Below are 9,484 nucleotides of genomic sequence, written 5' to 3' on the forward strand. Positions count from 1 at the left end.
TTGGGGAGTGAACTAGCGGATGGAAGACCTCTCTGTCTCTCCACCTCTCCTCTCTCTGTACAACTCTGACTTTCAAATAAATAAATAAATCTTAAAAAATAAAAAATTAGGGGCCGGCGTTGTGGCGCAGTGGGTTAACACCCTGGCCTGAAGCACCAGGCATCCCATATGGGTACTGGTTCAAGACCCAGCTGCTCCACTTCCAATCCAGCTCTCTGCTATGGCCTGGGTAAGCAATAGAATATGGCCCAAGTGCTTGGGTCCCTGCACCCACGTGAGAGATCTGAAAGAAGTTCCTGGATCCTGGGTCCTGGGTCCTGGCTTCAGATTAGCACAGCTCTGGCCGTTGTAGCCAGTTGGGGAGTGAACCAGCAGATGGAAGGCCTCTCTCTACCTCCTTCTCTCTCTGTACAACTCTGACTTTCAAATAAATAAATAAATCTTAAAAAATAAAAAATTAGGGGCCGGCGCTGTGACACAGTGGGTTAAAGCCCTGGCCTGAAGCACCCGCATCCCATATGGTTACTGGTTCGAGACCCGGCTGCTCCACTTGCAATCCAGCTCTCTGCTATGGCCTGGGATAGCAGTAGAAGATGGCCCAAGCCCTTGGGTCCCTGCACCCATGTGGGAGACCTGGAAGAAGCTCCTGCCTCCTGGCTTCGGATCGGCACAGCTCTGGCCGTTGCGGCTATCTGGAGAGTGAACCATCAGATGGTAGACCTCTCTCTCTTTCTGTGTGTAACTCTTAATTGCAAATAAATAAATCTTAGATTAAAAATTTAAAAATCTCAGAATAAGTGAGCTAAAAACTCTCAGAACTACTTTTCTTTGTTTTATTTAAATTACATTTTAAAAATCTATTTTAAAGGCAGAGACAGAGAGCTTCCATCCACTGGTTCACTTCTCAAATGTTGCTCACAGGGCTGGACCAGGCGAAAGCCAGGAGACTGGAACTCAGTCTGGATGTCTCAGATGAGTGGCAGAAGCCCATCATCTGCTGCCTCTGAAGACGCACATTACAAGGAGGCTGGATCTGACGCAGAGGAGCGAGGACTTGACCAAGGCTCTTTGATACAGTTTGTGGGCATCTCAAGCAGCTGCATGACCTCTGTGCCAAATGCCTGCCCCTCAGAATTCTTCTCTGACTTGACTTGTCAAGACTCCAGAGCTCATGCCACCTAGAGCCTGGGATCAACAAACTACAGACCCCTGTGGCCAGGTCTAGCCAGTGGCCTCTTCTTGTAATGCCCCCCGTGAGTCATGCCAGGGCTTTAACCCACTGCACCACAGCGCCGGCCCCACTTTGCCCTTCAAAAAATTAAATAAAGCTTGGGGCTGGTGCTGTGGCATAGCCCGTAAAGCTGCCGCCTGCAGTGCCAGCATCCCATAAGGGTGCTGGTTTGAGACCCGGCTGCTCCATTTCCGATCCAGCTCTCTGCTATGGCCTGGGAAAGCAGTAGAAGATGGCCCAAGTCCTTGGGCCCCTGCACCCACATGGGAAGAGCTGGAGGAAGCTCCTGGCTCCTGGCTTCGGGTCTGCACAGCTCTGGCTGTTGTGGCCAATTGGGGAGTGAACCATCGGATGGAAGACCTCTCTCTCTCTCTCTGCCTCTCTTCTCTCTGTGTAACTCTGACTTTCTAATAAATAAATAAATCTTAAAAAAAAAAAAAGTAAAGCTTTTGAAAAAGTCCACTTTCAAAAAAAAGAAAAAAGTCCATTTTCACTATCCATACATCTTGGAACACAGCCACGCCTACTCATTTACATGTTGTCTAAGGCTGGTTTCAGCAACAAAGGCAGAGCTGAGTGGTTACAATATGGACAAGGTCCACAAACCAGAAATATTTACTGTCTGGCCGTTTACAGGAAAAGCTTGCTAAACCATGACTAAGAGGAAATAAGAACCTGTGATTGTCATTTTTGATTAACCTGATTCAGATAGTTTTATCATATCCTGTCCCTGTTGCAGATTTTTTTTTTTTCCTCATGGGCAGTATCTTAACAATGTTATTAGTTACAAACATAAATAATACAGTTTTCAAGCACTTTATTAGCCATTACTGCAGGTTAGTATAGTTCAGTTAATTCATAATTGCTCAACATTTGGCATGGTGATTAAGACATTGCATGGGACACCCACATCCATATTGGAGTGCCTGAGTTTGAAGGCTCTGGCTCCAGTTTCCTGCTAATGTGCACCCCGAGAGGCAGCCATGGTGGCTCAAATACCTAGACCCTGTCACCCATGTAGGAGACCCAGATTGATTTCCAGTCACTGGCTTTGGCCTTTTGAGAGCATCTGGAGAGTGAACTAGCAGATGGAGGATCTTACTCTGTTTCCCTGCCTCTCAAATAAGATGATAAAAAAAAAAATATTCTTGAAGCTTGCTCAGTAATTTGAAGGGTACAGAGTCCCGGCTGCTCCTCTTTTTTTTTTTTTTTTTAAAGATTTATTTATTTATTTGAAAGTTGGAGTTACATAGAGAGAGAAGGAGAGGCAGAGAGAGAAAGAGAGGGGAATTCCATCTGCTGATTCACTCCCCAGTTGGCCACAACAGCCAGAGCTGAGCCGTTCTGAAGCCAGGAGTTTCTTCCGTGTCTCCCAAGTGGGTGCAGGGGCCCAAGGACTTGGGCCATCTTCTACTGGTTTTGCAGGCCATAGCTGCTCCTCTTCTGATCCAGCTCTCTGCTTTTGTCCTGAGAAGACAGTGGACGATGGCCCAAGCGTTTGGGCCCCTGCACCCACATAGGAAACTCAGAGAAAGCTCCTGGCTTTGGCCTGGCCCAGCCCTGGTCATTGTGGCTATTTGGGGAGTGAACCAGCAGGTGGAAGATTCACTTTCTCTGTGTGTCTCCTCTCTCTCTCTCTCTAACTCTGCTTTTCAAATAAATACATAGATCTTAGAAACAGAAACAAAAAAATTTGTACTTATGCAGTTCTAATTTCCCACAATAACTGCAATAGCAAAACTTGTGTTCAAAAGAGTTTACATGCCCAAGTAAAGACTGAACTTTTCAATCTAAAATATCTACATTCAGAAAAAAATTCCATGATAATATCTGTTTTTTTTTTCATACCTTTCCCCAAGATGAGTGGGTGTTGCTTTAAATTTGTGCAACTAAAGAGTGCCTTAGGTAGACTCCCTAACACAAAGGAAGCAGTCTGTTCTAAAGGATTATTCAGGTCTTCCACCCATATAGATAGAATGAGTGCTTACCATCTTTAAATGTGTTTTCCTAGCTTCAATTAAATCCAACTTAGAAAAAATCAGATTTCTGCCTGTGCATTTGTTAACAGCATTTTGTGATGTCACAATTTTAGAAAGTGTATTATAAATTTTGGGGGCCGGCGTTGTGACATAGTGGATAAAGCTGCACCACTTCTGATCCAGCTCCCTGCTAATGTGCCTGGGAAATGCAGTACAAGATGGCTCAATGCCAGTTCAAGTCCCAGCTGCTCCACTTCCGATCCAGCTCTCTGCTATGGCCTGGGAAAGCAGTAGAAGATGGCCCAAGTAGACCCAGAAGAAGCTCCTGGCTCCTGGCTTCGGATTGGCACAGCTATGGCCATTTGGGGAGTGACCAGTAGATGAAAGACCTCTCTGTCTCTGCTTTCTCTGTAATTCTGTCATTCAAAACAAATAAATAAAACATCTTTCTTAAAAAAGTGTAGTATAAATTCTTAATTGCTTTGGAAGTACACATAAGAATACCTGGGGCTCTAGTTACATTTCCCATCTGACAATGTAGTCTTCAAAGTATCTAACTGCTCCTAAAATATGTATTTCTGTAGAGAGTTATGCAGGATTTGTATTCAACTATCTGAATGTCAAAGCCATGCTCTGACAGATTCACTGTGTTCCTGCAGAGCTTCAGTCATGTTTGAGCCTTTGTCAAGGTTAAAGTAAGCACTTGTTTGGGGAGAATGTAAATCAGTAGAGGTTCTCACCAAGCAGGATTGGCATTGTACCAAGTTATTAAAGCCATTTTCCAGGTCCACCTGCCATGTGCTAAATACCTTTTATAAGCTAGCTTCTGTTAGGCAAGTAACAAATAACCAAATTTCACTTTTGGCTTAATGTTACACATGGGGTGGCACAGGCATGGTTCTACATCTCTCTCTCTCTTTTTTTAAAATAAAGATTTGTTTGTTTATTTGAGAGGCAGAGGCAGAGAGAGCAAGCGAGCAAGTGAGGAGAGAGTTTGCTATCCGCTGGTTCACTCCTCAAATGGCTGCAGTGACCAGAGCTGGGCTGATCCGAAGCCAGGAGCCAGGAGCTTCTTCCAGGATCTCCCACATGGGTTCAGGGGCCTAAGCACTTAGTCCATCTTCTACTGCTTTCCCAGACCACAGCAGAGAGCCAGGTAGGAAGTGGAGCAGCCAGGACTCAAACCGGCGCCCACATGGGATACTGGCACTGCCGGCAGCAGCTTTACCCACTACGCCACAGTGCCAGCCCCAGTCCTACATATCTATCACTAAAAGGCATCGTGGTGTGTCGCTCCCCCTCTTCACGGAGAAACGACACTAGACCCTGCACTGTTCTTTTGTCTGCTCGGCCCTTCCCGGGTTTGCTGCTGGTCCTTCCCAGGTTGGCTGCCGTCCCTCCACCTCCGTGGAGGGGCGGGCCCCCCTGCCACTTTCCCCACTTCCGCGGGGGAGCGGCACACCGCCGGCCGGCTCTCTCGGGAGCTGCTCAGGTGTTCCTCAGGTGTTCCCCTTAGATGTTCCTGGTGCATGTTGTCTCTCTCCTCCTTTATAGTCCTCTTCCACCAATCCCAACTCTGCTACCCACACGCCGAGTACGCTGCTCTCCTCCAATCAGGAGCAGGTCCTGCAGCTTGTCAAGTAGGTGAGAGGCAGCTGTGTAGAAGCTGTTTCCTCATCTCCCAGCGCCATATTGTGGGAGAGCAGATGCATAGAATAAGTCTTAATTCCAGTAACTTAGTCTAGTCTGAGTTGCTCCCCACAGTGGTGCAGTGAAAAGCTGAGCTTCAGACAAGATGGATTTGGGTTTAAATCTCCTGTACCACTTACTAGCTGTGTGAGCTTGTATAACTTCTTTAACCTGGGTAATCCTCTGTTTATCTACAAACCAGGGATAATAATAGCACTTCTAGCCCTGTCATGAAGGTTAAATGTTTAAACACGCAGAGTGCCCTGAGCAGAGAGGTTCTGAATAATTAACAGTGATTCTTACTCAGCCTCTCAAAACCCATGCCCTTGGCTTCTTGACATCTGTGGTTTGGAGCTTTACCCTTCTTTGAGGAAGGAATAAGACACAAAACTCAAGTCGGTCTGTATTGTGACTCATTTGATACTGTGGATAGATAGCTCAGTGGAAAGGAAGTCGAAGTTCCTGCCTGAATTAAGGTTTTCGTTTTGTTGGAGAAAAAAAGAAGTGAAATCACTTTCGTGAATCACAGAGAAAGAGAAGTGGTCCTGGCCGCGGAGGGCACAGCCTCTAATGATAGCCAGGGTAGACGGTGGTCTGCCCTCACCCACCATTTCACATTCCACGGTTCCAGTTCCCGTTGGTCTGCCACAACCTGAAAATACTAGATCGAAAATTGCAGAACTAACACCCAGGTTTTAGATAACTTTCCTAAGAGTATTTGATTATAACTGTTTTATTATTAGTTATTGTTTATCTCTTCCTATGGCTAGTTTATAAATTAAACTGTATTGTAGGCATGTATGCATAAGCAAAAATACAGTGTACATAGGTCTCAGTACTATTTATGGTTTCAGGCTTTCCCTGGAGGGGTGAAATGTATCCCCATGAACAGGAGGGCTACTGTAACTGAGGAGTGGGGTGCAGCTCCTTTGCATTCTTGAGATTCTCCCTTGAAGACTCTCCCTTGTGGAAGAACCGAGGAGAAGGCAAAGCCTCCTGACTAACGCCATGCTTCTATTGCTCAGGGCTTAGCTAGTGTTTTAACGAACCAGCTAGTCAGAAAAACAACGCGGGTTCCCCTTGCTTCTGTTTGGTGTGCTGTCCAGCCCTGTTCTTGGACTAGACTTGGGATAACTCTATTGGATAACGGGGTAATCTACTTAACAGCAGATCTGAATTTGAATCCTGACACCTTCACTTACCTTTATTATTCTGATGTCTAAATTAATGGCCTTTTATTCCTTGATTTATCCTGTCTTATGTTCATTCTAACAGAACATTTATCAGGCATTCTCTGTATGCCAGGCCTAGACTGGATTTAGAAGTACAAAGTTAAAGGAACCATGACACTTGTTTAGGGCAACTTGTCAACCACAGTGACCTACAAACTCTGCTCAACACACCGCCATTAAAACAGTTTTGAACATAAACCCCTATCTATGTCCATTTTTGTACACTACATGCATGTACTTCCTTACTATTGTGTACATATGTTAGTTATTGTTTAAGAAACACAGTATTGGGGCCAGCACTGTGGCATAGCAGATTAGAGCCCTGGCCTGAAGTGCTGGCATCCCATATGGGCGCTGGTTTGAGTCCTGGCTGCTCCACTTCTGATCCAGCTCTCTGCTATGGCCTGGGAAAGCAGTAGAAGATGGCCCAAGTCCTTGGGCCCCTGCACCCACGTGGGAGACCTGGAGCAGCCAGGACTTGAACTGGTACCCAAATGGGATTCCGGCACTGCAAGCAGCAGCTACACCACAGCGCTGGCCCCTCTGCTGAGTATTAAAATGAACTATCTCAGTATGAACTGTTTGCAACCAGCACAGAACTAATTAGCTATCAGATCCAAACCACACCAAGGTCAGCTTGGCTCATGGAAGCCAGGAGTCAGTTAGTAATGGGGAAAAAATAAGTTCCTCAGTGCAAGAGAGCTGAATAGTCTTTTGGGAGCATTTCCCTGGCAGGTACAAGTGGTATTAGGAATCCTTTTGGCAAAAGATAGAAATAAACAAAAATGGAATGCTACATTTTTTTTAATCAGCAGATTGTCCCAGGAATGACAAAGCTATCAATAGACTAACAAGAGGATAACTTTGAAGCATTATTTGTTGTGGGCTTAAAAAACATTCAAAATGGATTTATTTAAAGGTGTCACAATAGCTACGTGCAGGCATTTAGGCTTAAGGGAAGCAAACTAAAAGACGACACGGGCTGGTGCTATGGCACAGCGGGTTAAAGCCCAGGCCTGCAGCGCCGGCATCCCATATGGACGTCACTTCGAGTCCCAGCTGCTCCTCTTCCCATCCAGCTCTCTGCTATGGCCTGGGAAAGCAGTAGAAGATGACCCAAGTCCTTGGGCCTTTGCACCCACGTAGGAGACTCAGAGGAAGCTCCTGGCTTCAGATAGGTACAGCTCCAGCCATTGCGGCCATCTGGGGAGTGAACCAGTGGATGGAACCATCTCTCTCTGTCTCTGTCTCTACCTCTTTCTGTAACTCTGCCTTTCAAATAAATTAATTAAATAATTTTTTAAAAAAGACACTCCCCCCAGGAGAATTTCTTTAAATCCAAGCATATTTGCTAAATAGCAATATTATACTTGGTAAGCAATAATTGGCAACAAAATAAGGTTGAAGGCTGTATGATTCTGTCCAGACCAGTCCCAGATACTGTGTAATAACCGAGATGCAAACTCATTTTGTTGTAATAAGCTGAGGCCAATTGTATCAAATATGTCCTTGGTTAGATTATCCAGTTTAATGTTTTGAGAGCGCCTTCGACAGCCAGTCAAGTGACCAGTTCCTTGTGTAGCACCAGTCGCTCGAACAGACCATGTTCCATTACACAGCGACACAGACCTAATTTACCTGTCATTTCACGGATGGCCACAGAATTTGGCAAAGCTTGTTTGTTGGCAAAAAGCAGCAGCACTGCATCGCGAAGCTTGTCTTCCAGAAGGACTTTCCACAGCTCTGCTCCTTCCTGAATTCTTCCACCATCACTGCCGTCTGCCACAGAAACAAGACCCTGGGTGTTCCGGAAGCAGAGCCTCCGGAGATGCCTGCTTTTATCCTGACCACCGACGTCCCACACGGCAGATCAATGTTCTTGTACCCTACTGTTGCCACATTAAGGCCAGAGGTAGTTATGGTGGCGAGGATCTCCCCTCACTGTGGTTCATGCAGAATGGCTGTCCTGCCCCCAGCAGCCCATCCAGTCATCAAACGGTGCATCTGCTTCTTGCCCAAGAGGCGGGAGAAGAGAGAAGAGATGGTGAGGCCTATGGCGGTAGTGGCACTTGGGATGGGCAGAAGCAGAAGGGGTTTGGGGTGTCCGTGGGCTTCTTTTTTTAAAAAGATTTTATTTATTTATTTGAGAGGTAGAGTTACAGAGAGAAGAAGAGACAGAGAGTAAGGTCTTCCACCTATTGGTTCACTCCCCATTTGGCCACAGTGGTCAGAGTTGAGCCAAGTAGCAATCTGGAGCTTCTTCTGGGTCTCCCAAGCGGGTGCAGGGGCCCAAAGACTTGGGCCAGCTTCCACTGCTTTCCCAGGTGCATTAGGAGGGAGCTGGATCACAAGTGGAACAGCCAAGACTTGAACCAGTGCCCATATGGGACACTGGTGCTGGAGGTAGAGGCTTAGCCTACTAGGCCACAGCGCCAGCCCACCAGGCCTTCTAAGCCCCTCCTGGCAAACTGAAGGAGAAGGACAAGGAAGAAAGAGGGCCGCAGGGATGGCTCGCTGGCCGGAGCTCTGGGACAGGAACCAGCAGGCCAGGACCTGCTCGGCCACTCGCAGCCACCGTTTTCGAGATGACTGAGCTGGTGGTAGGCTCTTCTGATTACCCTTTCCTTGTCACTATGACTGTGATGATAAACTCCTTCCCTCAGGACTTGCCTTACATGATTTGTGTCACCTTTCAAGATACCCCAGACTGTGCAAAGTAGAGAGAGAGAAGCGTATTTCTCATAATTGTGGCCTGGAAAGCCCAAGACCCAGGTGTCAGCAGGCTTGGTGTGCCGTGAGGCCTGCGCTTCAGGGTGGCACCTGGATGGGAGGAACATCGTGTCCATACCTGCTGGAAGATTTGTGTGTGGGGGGGTGCGTGGCAACCCTGCCACCACGGGCCCCCTTCGAAAGCACTAATCCTCGCAAAGAGATCGCCTCGTCACCTCCTAGGAGCCTCACCTCTTAATACTGAATTGGGAATTCAGTTTCAACATGAATGTTGGAGGGGACGCAGACATGCAAGCAGCACTGTTATCATTCATTCATGCACTTAACAAATTTCACTGAGCACCCAAGTATTAGACTGACAAAGGACTAGAGTTGAGTGCTTACAGTTGCATAGTTCAGTGGCTAAGAGGAGACTTAAAGATTTATTTACTTATATATTTGAAAGGCATGGTGAGAGGGAAAGGGGGGGAGAGAGAGAGAGAGTGCTTCTATCTGCTGGTTGATTCCCCAAATGGCTGCAATGGCCAGGGTTGGGCAGGCTGAAGCCAGAAGCCAGGAACTCAATTCTGGTTTTCCATGGCAGAGACTCAAGTACTTGGGTCATCAAGTGCCTTTGCAGGTGC

At 46.7% G+C, this 9,484-nt stretch overlaps 1 pseudogene; it reads right to left on the reverse strand.

Moving 5' to 3' along the window:
- Positions 1–7,515: 7,515 nt before the first annotated feature.
- Positions 7,516–8,249, reverse strand: LOC138846136 (ADP-ribosylation factor 4 pseudogene; annotated as a pseudogene).
- Between the last annotated feature and the right edge of the window lie 1,235 nt (positions 8,250–9,484).

Source organism: Oryctolagus cuniculus, chromosome 17 (genome assembly GCF_964237555.1).
Source record: "Oryctolagus cuniculus chromosome 17, mOryCun1.1, whole genome shotgun sequence".
Taxonomy (NCBI): domain Eukaryota; kingdom Metazoa; phylum Chordata; class Mammalia; order Lagomorpha; family Leporidae; genus Oryctolagus; species Oryctolagus cuniculus.